Source organism: Peromyscus eremicus, chromosome 6 (assembly GCF_949786415.1).
Source record: "Peromyscus eremicus chromosome 6, PerEre_H2_v1, whole genome shotgun sequence".
In the NCBI taxonomy this organism is placed as follows: Eukaryota; Metazoa; Chordata; class Mammalia; order Rodentia; family Cricetidae; genus Peromyscus; species Peromyscus eremicus.
The window spans coordinates 48,782,645-48,802,750 of NC_081421.1; the positions used below are offsets into that span (position 1 = coordinate 48,782,645).

General features: G+C 34.4%; 1 protein-coding gene across 1 annotated transcript in view; it reads right to left on the minus strand.

Moving 5' to 3' along the window:
* The window catches only part of Bche (butyrylcholinesterase), a 68,293-nt gene that overhangs the window by 12,243 nt on the left and 35,944 nt on the right, over nucleotides 1-20,106 (minus strand). The gene's annotated exons all lie outside the window — the stretch shown is intronic.

The window sequence follows — 20,106 nt, forward strand, 5'->3', positions numbered from 1 at the left end:
ACATCCATTCCTGGTTTATGCAATTGGTGGCTGAGACAGAACTGACTTTTTCTTGTGTTTGGAAGCAGGACACTTATGGCACCATCAGTGTTCATTAGCAAAAGCTTGTCCTTTGAAATGACTTATGATGTCCCATGTTATAACTTGGAGGTAATAAATTTCCTCTGCTCATGTATGCAGAAATGGTTTTCAAAAACATGATTGAAGCAGCTATTCAAGCAATAGAACTTTTTATGCTGTAATTTGAAGAAATCTCCTAAGAATTGAAACTTGAAAAGAGATATAATTCTCTTCCTGTCTGTATCAATTAAAAACTTGTGAAATGCAGTGTATTTCCCAGACATACGATTCTGAAACAGGATGTAATTCGGATCTCACTTATGAAATGCTTTTCAACATCTTGAGTCTGCTACTTCTATAAAACATTTTCTGCCTTTGTCACGAAATAAAGAATTGAAAGGGAGTATAGCATAAAACATTTCAAGAAGCGGTAGGCTATCCTTTATTTTTATTGCCAGGTCCTTTTCACTTTGAGATACACAAAATGTACTAAAGCTCATTTATTATAATCTCTCTCTTATGTAGGTGTGAAAGGTTATGAGACATAGCCCATTTAACCAAACAAAGAGGTTATTTTTTAATCCTTTTGTACAGAAAGATACCCTGCCTGTTATAATTATATGGGCAGATATTTCATAACTTCTTTATGAAATAGATTAAGAAAAAACATGCATTAATTTAGGGTATCCTGGTAAAAAAGAGTGGGCAATGAGTTTTATCTTGCAGCTTTCTTGCAAAATACAGTCCTAATCTTTCGTATGTTAACAGAAGAATTACAATATATAACTTATGGTGTATGGAAATGGATCTCAGCGAAGTGCTTGTTGCACAGACACAATACTGTCTGTGAAAAGCCAGTTGTGGCAGCTCTTCTGTAACTTCCAGTGCTGAAAGGAAGGAGACCGGAACCTGGAGCTTGCTGTCCAGAAAGTCTAGCTGAATCAGCTAACTTCAGGTTCAGTAAGTGATCTGTGTCAAAATAATGTGGAAAGTGACGGCAGAAGATAACTAAGCCACGTGAGTGTGTGCATGCACACACTCACTCACACACACACACACACACACACACACACACTCATGTGCACCCACAAACACATACACATACATCACACACACAAAAGAATACTACTTAAGAACATATTTAAAATTATGTTAAGTAGCTAATTTTTAGTGAAAATACTAGAATGTGCATTAAGATCTAGTAAAATATAATCATGGTCATTATTATGAATTGAAGAGTCACTTGAAATATTTAGTTAGATATTTGGTTAAATATTTGGAAGACAGAAATACCGTGAATAATGTCTTAAATATTCAAATATTTATGTCTTCATATTTCAAAGATATAAATAAGTACAATTCTATGTTAAGAACTAGAGGGTCTATTAGAGAGTTTGAATCCATTGAAACATTCATTCAATTAGTTCATTAATTCTAATCATTCACTATGTCAAATATTACTTTAATCATTGGATATTGAACAGACAAAATAAGAATTTTGACATAACTGTTCTATAAGAAACTGAGGCAATGAGATAAATATTAAAAGTGCATGGTGTATTAGACATGTATTAGATATGACAATAAATGGAGACAGAAAAGTAGAAAAAGAGGAACGAGTCTCAGTTTTAGAATAGTAGAAGATAATGTAAAATAGTGAGCTATTTATTCCAGGTTTAAACTGATATAGATATGTAAATCTGTTCATATTAAGGAGGCGTCATGTAATTCTTTGATACATTTATACACTGCATACATAACCATTTCTTCAAATACTTATCATTTATATAGTTAAAATTCTTCTAGCTACTTGAAATACACAGTCCATAACTTTATTGTAATTAACTTACATTTTTGGGTTCTCACACTATATCTGTTACTTTGTACCATAAGGTATTATCATCATGTCCATGTGATAGTTTTGGTTCAAAAGGTGACTCTAAATGGGGCTAGCCATACTGATAATTGGAGACTTGGGATTGTTTGGATCTGTGAAAAAGGCCAGTCATTCATTTAGAGAGCTGAGACTTCCACTCATGTGACTGCCTGATTCTTTTGGAAGGGAGTGGGCTCTGCCACCTGAGTAATGACACCACCAACAATGCATATAACAGTAAAAGGAACGTAACAGTATGGTCAACAAGCTTAAGTAAGATTCCTAGGCTGTTAGTATCCCTTGTCCAGATTTGAATAATCGATAAGAATAATGAATCTCTGAAGAAAATTTGGCCTGTTGATATGTCTGTGTGGTTTGTGTTGATTATCTTATTGATGTGGGAGGATCTAGCTGAAAGTGAGCCGCATCATTTTCTAGCTGGGCCCTGGACAGTATGAGAATAGGCAAAAGTAGTTGGATACTAAGCATGCATGTGTTTTTCTCTCAATATTTTTAACCCTGGACGTGATGGTACCAGCTGTGTCAGGCTTCTACCACTGTAACTTCCCCTTGAATGGGAAGGTAAAATGAACCCTTTATTCCCTGAGTTTCTTTTTGTCAGAATATTTTGTCACAACAACTGAAATTAAACTAACACGTTTAGACATGGAATCAATACACATTCTCATTTATAGAAGAATGGATAAAACAAATAATATATGTATGTATATGCAAAGGAATGATATTTTACCATTAAACTAAAGAAAGATATGCTATAAATTGTCAAAAATGGAGGGGGATGGCAGATAAGTAAGTAAGTAAGTAAGTATAGTAAGTAAGATATATAGTAAGTAAGTAAGTAAGTAAGATAACTCAGACACAGGAAGATACATGTGTTATATTCTCTCTTGCTTGGGCATTCTAAAATATTGTGATATGAACATAGAGTTACCGTCACTAAGGGCTGGGATGAGTTGTAGAATGTCACTAGAGGAAGGTTAGAGAATAAGAATGTGGAAGAGCAAGTGTGAGCACTAAGCCTCGCTGTTCTACAGTAAGGCAAGATAACCATTGCTCTCATACTGCAGATGGTACTGACCTATAAGAAAGGGTTTCCAGGATTCCACATACAGTACAATGCAAAGGAGATACCATGTTGAATTCTGTAACTGATTGTACATGTGTATTGAACTATCACACTGCCTCTCTTATTACCTTTAAGTTTAAAAGTCAGAATGAAAGTGGCCATTATTTAATCATTATTTTATGCATTTTTCAAAATATTATATGATATTCCCCAAAATACATAAATCAAATGATAATAAATTAAAAAATAGAAAATAGAAGCAAAGATTTACAAGCTATGGTCACTTGTTCATGAGTTAATTCCACATTAAATTTAAGATTCAAATGGAGATGTTATATATGTAGTTAAATTTTAGTGATTTATCTTTATTTACTGACAGAACCTTTACATACCAAAAGATTCACACTGTACTTAATATAGCTTTTTCCTAGAAGCACCCAAGATGCAATTCAATGTGTTAATTTGAGCAAGAACACTGTGTTTAGAAATGCAAATTTTGCAGTTTGCACAGTATCTGTTTTCCTCAGGTCATTATTCAAGCCCTTCCATCTCACATCCTCAGGGAGTACTTCCCTAATAATCACACGGGAGCAGCCACCTTTATCATTTCATATTGTTTTATCCTATGCTCCCCCCCTCCATCCTCTACTGTCTCCCTGCTTTCACCCCCACACTGTCTCTCCCTTTAAGTCTTTTTTCTCCCTCCCTGTCTTCCTGTTTCTCTTTTTTCTTTCTCCTCAAAGCCTAAGACCCATGAAAGGCATCATTTTATTTTCTTATTTCCACAATGAAGCCTTGCCTGAATCACAGTGAAGGGAGATTACTTATGAATAAAAAGCATCACAACAGTTATTTTTTAATTAACCTCTTTTAACAGTTAAAATGTGAATGATCTCACATGAAAACTACAAGCAGAAATGTAAATTCCCAAGATGACAATTTCTCCACTTTTAGAAAGGTTCTGGTTCAAACAACCAAGAATTCTGTTTCAAAAAAGTGAGGCTTCTGATAGTACTAAAATATGCCTCAGGTCCTCATTATTTTCCCATGATAATTTCAGACTTAAATAAAAAATAATCAATAACAGAATATAAAGTATGTGTAAACTCTCACCTTTACAAAGTGATATACTGAATTTAGTGCCATCAAGGAATAATTAGAGTCTAATTGAGCAAAGTGAGCGTGAGAAAATAAGGCATTCATTTCTCGACTAGCAGAGTTGCCAGCTAGTGAAAATTTTCACACATTGTTTCTGTTATTTTGACATATTTATATAATGAACAGGCAAAACAATTTTCACATAGTAAACAAACTCATGTTCTGTCTTTACACACATGGGAAAAATAAACACATGGCATAATCCGTTTCAGGAGGAGAGACCCCAGTCCTATTAGTTTTCTGGAGCTGGACCTGGGTAAAAAAACAACTAAAGGAGGAAAGACTTATTTGATTTCATGGTTTTGGAGGGCTCACCTTATGACCAACAATTGGCTCCATTGCTTTGAGACTGTGCAATGGTAGAATACCACTGTGTTGGAACCAGGCAGAGTACATGACGCTGGGTATCTTGAATCAAAAAAGAGTATGGACTAATCACAAGGTATAATCACCCAGAACATATCAACTGGACTATTTCTCAAGTGCATCTCCTTACTATTTCTTCGTTTCATTCACTTTCCACAAATGCAGTTACTTGTCAAGTTATGAATGGATTAATTGACAGATGAAGTCAGAATCCTCCTGATCCAATCCCAACCTGAAAGCCCATCAGTAGAGAAAACTGTAACTTTATGGAGACATTTCTGGTCTAAACAGAAAAGGATAAACTACAGAAAAGAAGAAGTAAAAATAGGATTTCCTCCAAGACCTTCTACGGTGCTTCAATTTGCATAAACAAAACTCCTTAGGTTTAATTTGGTTATCAAGTGCACTTCAAATTCTTTCTAGAAGAATTTTTTTCTTACTGTGATATATTTATAAATTTGACCAAGTTTTATTATTCATTTCATATAATTAATTGTTCTAAAATCTTTCCAATACTTAAAATCTGTCAAAAATGGCTTTTCTCATTTAATGAATTATTACATTTATTCTAAATAATGCTAAACTAAAAAATATTTAACACTACTAAATCTTTTTAGCACACTTATAAAATTAACCCATGCATGAATCATTTATAAAATAACCCATTTTACAATTTAATATTAAAGCATCTAGAATGATTCAAATATTTTTTAAATTTTTGTACATAGACATGTATACCAAGAATTAGCTTGTTCATACTTCACAGCAACATGCTCTAAACTAAATGTCACAAGTCTGAAGCCTGAAAAGACCTAGATCAAGGCAGTGGCAGATACACTGCCCTTCAAGGGCCCACAACCTGGTTCATATTCATTTTCCTGCTCTTTCTCCCATGGTAGATAAGGAGGGGCACTGGTTTTTCTCCAGCACAAAGAAATCAATTCCATTCCTGAGAATTTGGCCTACACTGCCTAGCACTATTCCATGGGCAGTTGGAATCCAACACATGAGTTTAAGAGGTGGAAAAAAACCTTCAGTGTGTAGTAAGTAAAAAACACAATTACACACTATCTTAAACATTTATGGATGTGCCTATTCTGAGTTTGAGTATTAGACACATAAAATATAAAATATTGTGTGAACTTTAATTAATAATTCAATAACAGATAAATGGAGTACAATGTTACAATGATCTTTTAAATCAACAAGAATTATGTTTTGAGTTTCAGAGCAAATCACATCTTATTTATTTGTGTATGCTCAATGCCCGTCACATGCCTAGGCACACAATATCAATCTACCAAAGGCTTTTTGCCATGAGAACTGAGTAAATCAGTTGCAAAACTTTGGCTGTATTTTTAGTACATTCAGCCTCATTCATAAAACATAAAATATTTTTAGAAAATGGAAAGAAAACACCTCTTTATTGTTGGTGTTTGAGGAATGTGTTAGAAATGTTACTATTCTAAAATTAATTGAAGTCTTCAAATAATGTATTGATATCTGCATTATTTATGTGATACAATACATTGTGTCCTATGTCATATGTATGTTTTGATCCACTCTTTTAAATGAATCTTAATGGCATTTATTACTGGTGTGTGTCAAGCCACAGTGTGTGGATATCAGAGGGTAGCTTATTGGAGTCGTGTATTTCCTTCCACCGATTTGGTCCAGGGTTTAAACTCATTCTTGTAAATTTTTCTTCAGGTGCCTTCTTGTCTAAGCCACGACTCAAGTTCTTAACCTTGTTTTTACATGGAAACTTTATTTCAGTTTTCCAATGCCCAATTACATCCACCGTCTTGGCTCACTATATTTTAGAGAAGGATTAATGACTGGAAATATTTCCTTCTTGGTGTAAGAACGGCAAGATGATTAGTAATAAAATAATAACTAGATTGCATAATAATGCACTGGTTCATGGGAATTTTGGCAAGTGAAAAACTGGCAGAATAAATTATAGTTCATAGAAATATGTACATCAAGCTCTGTTATTGGCAACATAGATTATAATTAATAGAATTATCAATCAACACTGAGCTCATTTTAATTATTTTTGCCTTTACATATCCTGGTAGGTCTATTACAAATTTTGGGGATGAGAGAGATAATTATTGAAAAACAATTACCTAAATTCATTACTCTGTTAATTTCTTTCTTAGTTAAACATTACATGTTGTTTTTCTAGTCAACAACCTCATTTCTCAAACGAAAATAATTGTAACGTAAAACCTTACCAACTTGTAATTCTGAAATTCACTAACGGTTACCTTTGGTGTCTAAAAATATTATGAGTAGAGCTCACATTTATATTGTTTATAAAATTTTGTTATTGGGTCCTGTAAGATGGCCCAGCATTTAAGGGTACTCACTGTTAAGCCTCAACCCTGAGTTCCATCTTTAGAACTCATATGGTAGGAGAAGAGGTCCTGCTCCCCAGCTTATCCTCCAACCTACTTATGTATGGTGTGAAACAGATATGCATGCGCGCACACACACATTAATAAAACAGTAAATAAATGTGATGAGATTGTTTTAAATTACTGTTTTATTATTTCTAAAAATGTTTTTAATTTCAAAGAGGAGTTAGAGTGTACTGACTTTTAAAAACAAGAGAAAGAAATGGAGGGGAAACAAGTGGGGAGGGAAGAAAAGGAAGATCCAGAAAAGTTTGAAATATATATCTATATCTATATCTATATAGATATATAGATATATAGATAGATAGATAGATAGATAGATGATAGATAGATAGATAGATAGATAGATAGATAGATATGGAGAGAGAGAGAGATAGATAAAACCATTGTAATCCAGCTAAATAATCTGATCAAAACACAAGGTTCTTCAATGTGTCAAACTTTCTAAGAAAGGGAAATAAAAAAATAACTCTTTCCAATGAGTTTAGTAAAAGAGAACAGATTTCATTAAATTAAATGTGTCCTAGAAAGAATGTATCTTTAGCTGTATATTGCCTTTGAGTCTGAATGTAATTAATAGCTACAGTTACTGAAGACATGCAGAATATTAAATGAAGTTTTATTGCTGACCATAAGCAAATGATTAAGTATTCACCCTCCAAGAGTACAACGTTGTTGATCAACTTCTCTTTGAAGCACTTTACATGACTATAGTCGTGTTTTTTTTTTTTTTTCTAGAACCTACCAGTAAAACTTTTCCAAAACTCTGACCTTCCCCAAGTACTATTTTCATTGTAAATATATAACTGGAAATCATATGCCCACTTTAAAGTACACTTTTCTATATTTTGTGAGAATATATAAACCTTAATTAACATTGAAAGATATTTGTTATGTAATTCACTGTCGGAAATATTCAGCTAAAGGAACTGAGTAGTATCCTGAAAACAAGTTGATTTCTATGGCTCCTTGGTACTCATGTAGATATTGGGATGCATTCAACATTGTGAGTTGATCATCCACTGGAAGGACAAAGGGTTGGCTGCCAGACCCAGATCTCTGAGATCTTTCCTGTACTGTTGCTATGATGGTTACACACAGCCCTTGGTCTGGAAATTATCGTTTTTGTTCTTTCCTCCACAGTGTTTTGACAGAAGGGTTTGTTTTATTAGCTAGGGATTTAAAAAGGAGTGTCAAGCAGTTTAGCCCCCACAAATTCTCCAGATAAATGAATTGGGTTGAATACTAGATCAATTGGAAGATAAGCAAAATCCTTCTTTCCTTTCTTCTCTCCTTCCATCTTTGTGTCCCTCCCCCTTTCCTTCTTTCTTTCCCTTCCTTTCTTTTCCCTCCCCTCCCCTCCCCTCCTCTCCCCTTCCCTTCCAATTTCTCTCCAACATTCAGGTTCTCCTTCACTAATTCCTTCCCTTTTCATTAACTTGGCAAGTGCATCCAGATTTATTAGCTACTTTGGTGTCCACCAAAGTTTTTCAGTGACAGCAAAGCAAAAGTCACCGTTTGGATGCAATCATATGCCTCCAAAGGTACTCCAGCCCAGTGATCTGCAACGTTCTAATGCCCTTTCACTTAATAGAGCAGAGCACTAATTAAATAAAAGGGGCAACTTTGCATGGAATTTAGATAAGAAAACAAGGGCCAGCTTGAAACTGGCTCCTCTTCAGAGTCTGCTGAGTTCTTTCAGCTCTGTTCCCCATGTCTATTTGTTCTAATCTGTGCCATAAAAGTGACTGCGGTGTCAGGAACAAGCTGAGGAAATGCCAAGAAAATGTCCTGGTAACTTTGATCTAGAGTTGGGAGATCTCCATTCTAAAGGGATGCTGGAACAGTCAGAAGTGTTTTGGGAAACTGAATGTTCCCAAGAGAGACCCAAACCAAATTATGCTTTAAATGGTAATTTTGGTATGCTGTATCATTTATTTTGAAACCAAAAAAAATTTGTTGTTTTTGTTTTCTTTTCTTCTCCTTCCTTTCTTCCTTCCTTCCCTCCCTCCCTCTCTTCTTCCTTCCTTCTTTTCTTCCTTTCTTTCTTTACCTTGAGTGTGTGTGTGTATATGTGTGTGTATGTGTTTGTGTGTTGCCTATGTGTATGGTGTGTGTATTTTAATTAGTGAGAGGTCATTATATTTGTCTCAACTTTTCTAGCTGTAAATGGGGCAAAAGCAGCTATTATGTTTTGTTTGCTCCTGTGTCCTAGAACAGTTAATGCTTAATGGAAGTCTGTTTCACACAAATTTTATTGACCAGAGTGCTTGTGTAAGCAAATAAGCCATGAGATTTATTGTTTTGAACAGAACCTCAAAGTCATTGGATTATACTAAATAACATCATGAACCAGCAAGGAGATAAAAGTGTTTGCAACTAAGCCTAAAAACCTGAGTTCCATCACAAAAACATATGGTGAGAAGAGAGAATCTACTTTTGCAAGTTGTCCTCTGACCTCCACATGCTCACAATGGCATGTGCATTAAAGTGTGCATGCATGCACACACACACACACACATGGAATAAATGCAGATAATAATAAAAACACTATAAATTATTTATACATTATAGAAACCTAACATTTACACTCCATTTATGAGAAGGAAAATACTAATTATTTTTCTCTCAAAAACTGACATTTCTGCTGAATAAGATGTACATTGAGGATATGTGAGATCTACATCAAAAGTGTTTAAGTATATAAGAACTGTGTACTTCAACATCTAAATTTGAAATTTTTTATATCTTAGAAATTTGTCCATGGATTTTCATAAAATAATTTATTTTTCATTTTTGAGATTGTAATGTAATGACAGAATCTCTCCCTTTCTTCTTGCCTCCCTTCAAGCCCTCTAAAATACCCCTCTCTCTTCTCCTTCAAGTTCATGGGCTGGACTATTTTTTTCACTGATTGTTATTGCACGAGTGTATGTGGGGTGTGTGTGTGTGTGTGTGTGTGTGTGTGTGTGTGTGTGTGCGCGCGCGCGCATGCTTGTGTTATATTCTGTCCTTAAAATCTTATTCATATGTGTGTTTTCAAGGCTGACCTTTTGGCACTGGACAAACAGCTGGCATACTTATCTCTGGGGAAGACCACCTCTCTCACTCCCAGATTTCCTCAGGTCCTATAGTTCTTTGTGTATGGTTGAGGCTCAAAGACTTTTTCTTATCCATTTTGGCGTGTCCATTAATTTCATCCTTGTTCAGCTCACATTTGTGCAGTCATGTTGGTGAGACTTTATGCATGTAGCTTCTTACATTACTAGGAGACACAATCTCACAGCAAAATCCCTAAATCTCTGCCCCTTCTTCTGCAATGTCCCCTGAACCTTTGGTGTCAGAGTATTTTGTAGATGTATACATGGGGAATGGGCTTCACAACTCTTACTTTTGATTAGTTGTGGTTTTATGTAGAGGTCTTCATTTGTTGCAAAGAGAAGTTTCCTTGATAAGGGTGAAAACTACCTTTGCATGTGGGTACAAGGACAAATGTTTATTGACTGTTGTTAGGAATTATGCTGGTGTAGTAAATTAGTGGCTATAGACTCTCCTCTGATAACCATGAATTGCACTGAGAAGTTATCTAGGTTTCCAGTACCAGGCATAATTTCCCTCTTGTTGAGAGTATCCTAAGTTCAATTAGAGAGCTACTGGTAACCACCAGTTTATGCATGCCAGTATAGCACCCTTAGTGTCTTCATGGCATCCTGGTTATTGATGTGGTTCATAGGTACCAATTTTAGTTTTAGAGAACTTACTGTATGCATTCTTTATAGAATACCATGTCACTTTTAAATTATTTTTTCTATTCTACTGATAATTAACATATTGATTAAGTAATGCTACTTAGTTTACCAAAAATTAATTAGTTTTTATCATATCCTTATGAAACTTTGACATCCCATTTTAGATTTAAATTAGCATATATTCTAAATATTTCAAAAATCAAAAGGCTTGGTGTTTAGATTATTTAACTCTTTCTGACTATAACTTTTTATTTTCTCTTTTTGTGAGATGAATAGTATTTTTGCTTAAAAATAAGTGTTAAACTTTTTCAACACATTAGATATATCCTTGAATTAAGATGACTATATATACTACCCAATGTTTTATTATCTTTGCAATAACATCATACATGTTTCTAGCTTTAGTTAGCTCACTGTCCATAATGAGATGTATATCTGTTGACAGAATGGCTCTAACCATTGCCAAATGCATTCATTGTGTGTTTATACATGTATAGAATTTTATACATTGAAGGTTTGTAGTTTTTTAGTGTTTTTTTGTATTTTTTCCTAACAGCAAATGATATATATATATATATATATATATATATATATATATATATATATATATATATATATATAATTAGGTTCAAACTCCTTCAGTATCTCTCTTCCTTGGGCCCTGAAAAATATGTCCAATTTGTCATTGATGATATAATTGTTACAGATCTACATTCCCAACCCCTACACAAGCAGCACAACCAACTATCTTACATTTAGAAAAAGCTATTCAGTTGTAAGCAATAATCACATGCCTAATAAGAAGAGAACACTGAAAAGATTTCATCTTTGCTACTGACTTTGGCTACAGCTTTCTGACTGCTCAACTGAAACCTGAGAAGATGAACACACTAAACTTGCTTTCTCACGGATGCTAAATACAGCTCAGACAGCCCCTCCCAGGGTCTTTAGATACTGTGTCCAATTGATTTCTGAGTAACTTGCTAATTCAAGTTACCTAATAAAGTCTACCTCACATGTTTATTGTGAAATAAAATTACCACAGTACTTTTTTTCTTTAGTTCAAGACAAATATATCATAGAAATAACTACAAGTATAATTCTTTTATAAAAGTATTATTTGATAACTTACTGATTTAAAGATAGTGTATCTTAAAAACCAGTCATGAATCTTATGCAAAATTATATGGGGAAATGGCAAAGGAAAAAAAACATATTTGCAATTAAATTTTTTATTGTTTTATGATTAAGGCTATATAAATATTGTTGCAACCAGGCAATCTCCAACATATTCTAAACAGAATGATGATACATGAATAAAACATGAGTCATAAAATATAAATAAAGAGTATTTTTTCATTGGAAATCTTAAATTACCTTTTATTCTAAGGAGTGGAAGAGTTTATGATATTGGAGACAGAGCTTTAGAAAATGAATTTCTCCTAACAGCATATGCATCCATTGTTTGTTTCATTCTAATTAAATAAGAGCTAGTATTTTCCTTCTTAAAGAATTATGTATTTTATGTGTATGAATATTTTACTTGCATGTTATGTATGTGTGACATGCTCATGAAAGTCAGAAGAAGGTATTGGCCCCTATAGAACTGGAGTTAGAGATGATTGTGAGTCACTGTGTGAGTGCTAGGAACTGACCTTGGGTCCTCTGCAAGAGCAACATTTCCTGTATTTAGCATCTGTGAGAAAGCAAGTTTAGTGTGTTCATCTTCTCATGTTTCAGTTGAGCAGTCAGAAAGCTGTAGCCAAAGTCAGTAGCAAAGATAAAATCTTTTCAGTGTCCTCTTCTTATTAGGCATGTGATTATTGCTTACACCTGAGTAGCTTTTTCTAAATGTAAACAACCTAGCCATTTCCCCAAGCCCTGGTGTGTTACTTTATGGTACCATAGCTTAGATGCAGTTTTTAACTGAGTTGAAACAGTATTTATTTCAAGTTACATTTATTGTACATATTTTTAAATTTAACTAAATTATCTATTATTCAATAGTTTTATTTATAAAATAAGAGATATTAATGATTTTAGAGCAGTTACAAAGAAGAAATGTATTTGTATTTTATTTGCCAAATATTTAGAGCTGTATATGAACTTCCAAATATTTAATAAATGTGCATTATAATGATGAACATAAAGAAGTGGGAGACCACAGCAGTTTAAATGACCATGACTATCATCCATAACATCTACATACATGGTAACAATTGCTTGCAGAAATTCATTTATATACTCATATCTGCATGCATCCTTAGTGATACCAAGATACATTTTCAGAATTAACATGTGAGGTAGCCTTTATAGGGAAACAGACAAGAGTTTAGTATACTTGGCAAATGTTGTAATCGTGGCTTTTAAAATGAAGTGTTTCTTTGTCTAATTCCATGCTATTCCTGCTTTTTCCGATGGAGTATAATACAATATCAATAAAAATGGAGATGGAAATGGGAGCAAGAAATGCATACATAAATGTGTGCTTAGATCTTCTATACCTAGTGTGAATGATTTCAATACTACTGGGATTAAAAGTTATCAAAATACAAGTATTGCTATGTTGAAAGTTTATTGAGTTATATACATCATTTCAGTTACATTTTATGAAGCTCATTTCTCCACATATGCCTCTACTATTAAATCCTCTCATTTTTTCTGTGCCTTATACAGGAATCCACATGGTAGATTTTAATTAAAATATTAAATATAAATAAATGCTCATTTTTACTGCTTCCATTGTTTTATACCATGTTGTTAATCACTTTGGGTTGTGTAATTAGAAACCCATTTTGGTTATATTTCTACTTCTTATGAAGATGACCATTACTCTAAAGCTATTTCTGTACTTCTGTACAAACAAACAAACAAACAAAAATCAAAAAGAAACAACAATCTAGTTCAGTAGGTAAACAATCTAGGGATCTACTACCTTTGTTACAACAACACCTAATTCTCAGACATTGCCGGGGTCTGACTGAAAAGACTATGCCCAAATAAGGTAAGTACCCCTGACATCTTGTCCAAAACTGATGAAGTGATTTCTGCATTTTGCTCCCTTACTGAACGTATGAAAACCCACTGCACACTCTGCTAGCTGAGTTCTTTGAATCTCTTCTCATGCTGTTTTGCCAAACTGCTGAACTGTTCTCCTTGCAAACCAACCCTGTACACGTGATTTTGATACTGAATAATCTCAATGGAGAAGGACATATGAATGAGAAAGAAGTGGCAACCAACAGCCATACAGCAATTTCTGACTGACAGTTCCGGAATTTTGTATTTATTCACTTACTGTTGTGATAGATACTGAGGAGTAAACCCATTGCAGGCATTTAAAACTGTGTATGATTAGCTGGAGATTTCAAGGAACATAAATGTTATTCAAAGTCACTGTCACATATTCTGTTCCAGGGTGTTCCACAAATAAGACATTGGTGTTTAAGTGTTGTAATGAACAGTCATATCACAATTATTTCTTTTCTTTTATATCCACTCTCTTGAAAAGCTTATCATGTTTGGTTTTAATTATCCCTTAGTGGGACTTCACACGACCTCACAGTATTTCATGTGAAACACTTTGATAGGCTCTAGTCACGAACTTATAGCTATTACATCTAGCTTTTTTCTTCCACACTATTGATATACTCTTACTATTCTGATTACTACGAAACATATGCTAAGACCTTCAATGTTATCTATGCATGCACCCCCTTCTTCATGTCATATTGCCACCTGGGTGTGAGAGACTGTGGGACACACTGTTCAGAATCATAGGCTTTGCAACAAGACTGTTGTTAAAATTGAACTTACATGACTGATTCACCTTCTCAGCACCTACATATTTTAATTTTCACTTAGTGATATAAGGGGCTAAGATGACAGGAATATGATGAACAAAGGAACAAAATGTCCCAAACAAAGTCATATAGAAATTTATTAGTCAGTGAAAATAATTTCAACTTTATTATACACAAAACGAAATGTCACAGGAAAATTATTACATAGGAAGTGATAAGATTCTGTTTATGTTTGAAAATATCACTCCTATAACCATGAGGAGGCTAACCTTCTGAGTGGCAAGAATGAGAAAAGAGAGGGTGACTGACTATTGCAGTGTATCAGACAAAATTCTAGGCTGCCTTAAACCAGGCATGCGACTGTGAACAGAGTGAGGTCTAGATTATTTTGTTATGCATTTTGGAGGCAGACCTGATAACATTTGCTGATATATTATAGGAAAAGATTAAAACACAGCAAATATTTGGTTTTAACCCACTAGTAAATGAGACATATACAAAGCAATGAATAAATTTATGAGTTTACATATGATGTTTTATGACATGGCTATAAAGAAGATTATTTAATAGAGAACACTATAAATGAGCCTGGGAAAGATCTGAAACGGAAGCTCTGAGAAGAGCGAGGAAATCAGAATCTGCCCAATTCTTTATTATATTTCAACAACCACTCTTTGACTACTTATTATAGACACAAGAATTTTATAAGGACTATTAGAGCTATGGACAAGATAAACATTTTGCTTACCTAATGTGAAAGAAAGTGATTATGGAGAAGATGATTAATAACTAACAAGAAAAAGCAAAGAAACAGGAAATATTTTTTTAAAGATTTATCTATGTATGTGTGTGTATGTCAGGGCATGCACACATGTGAAGAGGTGCTTTTAGAGGCTAGAGTAGGGCACTGGATTCCCTGTAGCTAGCATTATAGGCTGTTGGGAACCACACAATGTGTGTGCTAGTAACTGAACTCTAGTCGTCTTCAAGAGCAGCAAATGTCTTAACCTCTAAGCCACCTCCAGGACCTGGGAATGTAAATATTAACAATGTAGAAAGTTAGAGTAAAGTTTTGAAACTTATTGCATTTCTTTCATGCTATATTAAGAAACCCTAATGCTATATTATTAAACAATTCAGCATATATCTCCTAAAATCAGAGCATTATTCCTACTTAGACAGATCGGCAACATTGCCACATCTAATCAACTCTACAATTACCTCTTAAATTTGTGTAACAACCAGGCAGTACTATATGTTATCCAGTGAAAACCACAACTATAAGCATACTGTTTTGGACAGGATTCAGATGAACTGTATTTTGAAAAGTCAGCTGGGCAGAATTTATTGAAAATCTTGCTGTGGAAATAGATAAATTTGATCATCAATGCTCATTCTATTTTTTTTTTTTGCTGTGGTTTTGTTTTGAATTGTTTTAATGTGTGTGTGTGTGTGTGTGTGTGTGTGTGTGTGTGTGTGTGTATGTGCAGCTCAGAAGAAGAAGAAAACTTGCGGTAGTTAGTTATATTATGTCACCCCGTGAATCCCAGATATTGTACTTAGGTCATCAGGCTCGGTGTCTGGAGCCTCTACACAATGAGCCTTCTCGCTGGCCCTTGTTTTGCTTATGCATAAGCCAGGGAAAGAATGGAGTTGCTTCTGAGAATAGGAACTCGGTAAAGAGGTTATTAAAAGTATGTGTTAGATATATAAAGTCTGACATGTTTATTAAAAACGTCTAAGGGAATTTGTGCATTACTCCTAGGGTTTCAGAAAGAAATTTAAGCTGTGGCTGTAACAGTGGATATCATCAGTGCTTACATTAAGAATAGTGAAATGGAATTATATTTCCTAGGAGATAAACATGGAAATAAATAACAAGGAAAATGTCTATGGAATAAACTTGGCTTTGTACATTTTAGAGATGAGAAGAAGGCGAGAATAGTAAAGGAAAAATTTTTAGATACTTCTTTTTATTTTAAAGTGTGTGTGTGTGTGTGTGTGTGTGTGTGTGTACATGTGTGTGTGTCAGAGAGCATGTTTGTACATATCTGAGTGCAGGTTCCCACAGAGTGCAGAAAAAGAAATCAGACCCCCTGGCACTGGAGTTAGAGGTGATTATGTTGTGATACTGAGAATCAAACTCGGGTCCTCTGGAGGAGCAACAAATTCCCTACCCACTGAGCTACCCATCCAGCCTAGTAATGGAAATTTAAACAAAAAGGGAAAGGGAAGCTTGGTGGTTTGGAATGGTCTCTGGACTACTCTGCAGAAAATGATTCAGTAAGTGAGTGAGCCAGGAATGAACACTGGTGATAGCCAAGAAAATGGACAACTAAGGTAACTGAGAACCATCAAATGATTGGCAATGCAGAAATGACCCTGGCACTATGAGAGTGTGTAACATGAAGTGACTGGGTTAGTGGACTAGTTAAAATGCAGAACAAGAAGAGAAATATAGGTAATGGGGAGAGGTATTTAATTTTCAAGTTTTACTGTCAAGAAGAAAAAAGAAATGGGGAACTAGAAAAAATATAAATTTTAATATAAGTCATAGGGGATGGGGCTCCATAGAATCTTACATGAATGTAGATATGGAGGGAAAAGAATAGGTCAGGCAAACATGACACCTGGAGGGATGTAGAGATTTGTGCATCCTTTTTGTTTGTTTTGTTTTGAGACGGGTTTTCCTATAGAATACACTGGCTTCAAATTATCTATGCAGCTGGGGATGATCTCGAACTTCTGCTCTTCCTGCCTTCACCTCCCAAGCTCTAGAATTATAGGTCTGTACACCATGCCTGGTTCTGGATAAAACTGTGGGTTGGTTGATTTGATGAAGTAGTTGATTCTTAGGTGTTTTGTTTGTTAATGTTTGCTTATTGTTTTGTCTTTGAGTAGTCGTGTGTGTGTGTGTGTGTTTGTGTGTGTGTGTGTGTGTGTGTGTGTGTGTGTGTGTGTGTGTGTGTGTGTGAAGTGTATGAGGAGGCCAATAGAGAGCATTGGGACTTGAGTTACAGGTTTGAGCAATCTCACTTAAGTACTGGGATGGAACTCAGGTTCTATTACCAGGAAACAAGCACTCAATCACATCACCATCATTCCAGTCTCTTATGTCTTTAGTAAAAGAAGCATGTTAATTAAAAATGTGACTTGAGGAAGAATGTTTGATCTGTAAAAAGAGGGTACTGATATTCTTTAGAAAAGATAACAAGTTGGATTGAGCAGGAACATTTAATGTGAAAGAAACATTAAAATTTATTGCCCCCCCCCACCATTTCTCTATGTCTGTATCTCCCCCTGCCCTGCATGTGTGTGCATGTGTGTGTATACAAATCAGTGATTACATATTCAGATTTCTTTCTATTGTGATTCTTTGATGAAAAATGATTGAAAAAAACTCAAGCTTTGGATAGTTTATTGCATAAACTCTGAAATAATTTTAAGTTCCTACATGCCTTCAAGATATAGCAGAGAGAAGGATGCTGGATAGTAGCATTCTGCAATTAATATGATGTGGAGAACTCAGTGGTGCAGTCACACAAAGTTAAAGAAAAACAAGGATGATGTTTTAGGAATGGGAATAAGCCTTCAGACATATATCGCCATGACATCATGTACAAGTAAAGGAATAAAGATAGCTAGCAGAAAGTGAAAGAGCCTTCATGAACAGCCAGCTTGGGTAAAACTGAGGAGTAAGAAAATATTTAAAATGTTTAGCTACAGTGAATTTTTCCTGTTACACTGGGAATCTTTCCTAGAAGGAATACATGAAGGTTTTTGAAAGTTTAAAAAATTCTGATTAGTTCAAAATTTAGTATAGATTATTAAGTCAACATGCATATGTTTTCAAGATTTTTTTGATTTTTCTTTATCACATTTCTTGTGGCACATAGGTGATATGAAATTTGTGGATTCATGTACCTATGTGCAAATGGACAGATATTTCTCATCATAGGAGTTGCCAAAATCTAAAATACAGCAAGCCAAATTGGCAACCATGACCTAATCAATGAATCTACAAGTTGTATTTACAGTCTTTACACTGTCAATATTTTAAATTTCTTTTTGAGGAACTTATTTTCATTGCTTTCAAAAATACATGCCTTATTATTATCATTATTACTATTATTATGATGATGATGATGATGATGATGATGATGATGTCACTTTACTTCCTATTCAAGTTGTTCAGTGCTCCAGATTTTCCTAAGTCAGTAAAATACATTGACTTGCTGAATCAGATTCTAAATAACACTCACTGGTCCCCCTTTCCTCTCACTGTCTCCATGGTTACCTAAGGAACACATAAGGCCCACGGACTGCATTCACTGAGGCTCTCCAGACATGCTTGCTTTGCCATTGCACTCTCAGTATACCCTTCACTGTAGACCATTATTGTTGTCTTGGGTCAGGCAACACATCTCCTAGTCACTGCCTCTCTCACTGGTTGTCTTTTCCAGGGCATTCCCTCTTTGGCAGACAAAATGTTTTGTATCTGTTCTACAACTGAAATGTGTCAGCATTTCTTCTTGACAATAACTAATAAAAAAATCGCTTCTAAATGGCACCCTTGATATGAAATTCTAAACTACCAAAACGTATAAATCCATGATCTGCTTTCTTTATAATTCTCCAGGTTAGTTTTCCACATTCCTGCTTTACAGTGTTTTCTTCCTCTATCTTTCAGATCACTTCATGACTTTGTATGTACAGTTTCCTCTTCAGAGGTATTTTCCTTTGGTCTCCTTGATAAAGTTTCCTGCAGCTGCCAGGACTAGGTTGAAGTTGCTTAGTGTTTTCCACACATTTCTGTAGTTATCCACAGAACAATCCTCAGTATACTGGCAAATGCTTATTTACTAATATATTTATGCACACAGCATGCCATGCAGCCAAGTACATGACTTATAACTAATACTACGTAAATATTTGCTAAATTAGTTAAATTATAAAGTACTATGCACATGCGACATAAAATTTAATACAAAGCTGCTTTATGAATGTATTTGTGTTCATGTTGGATAAAACAAAAGGCATTAGAACCAGATGCCCAAATAATGATATAATTGCATCTTTATTATAATAATTATGTAGTTCATTTTAATATGTTTGAATAATAGTCAAAATGGAAGAAATACTGTTCTGATCCTTGTAATTACCAAAATGGGTCCTTTTAACCTTAGAATTGATTGATTAGGCAAAATTCCATCATTTCATTAGGAAGGGAAGAATAACATGGGTAGAACTCTGTAATTTAAAGAAGCAACTATAAATAATGCCACGTGACTGAGTTATGGCAAATAAGTGGAATAAAATCCTCTAATTCTAAAATAACTATTTTCTTTAAAAAGTCATTTTTTTTTACTTTCATTTTCCAGTGATGGAAGAATGGAGACTAGAACTTTGTTAATAATTTTCATTTTTAGTAATTGAACTGCAAGGTAACAAAAGAAAGTAAACACAAGACTGCATAAGGTCATTCGGTTTCAGGTGGTCATTCAAACCATCCAGTATCTGGTATATTTTGTGCATTCATAACAAAGCCTACGCTTCTTGAATTAAACTGTTGCACTACGGTGCC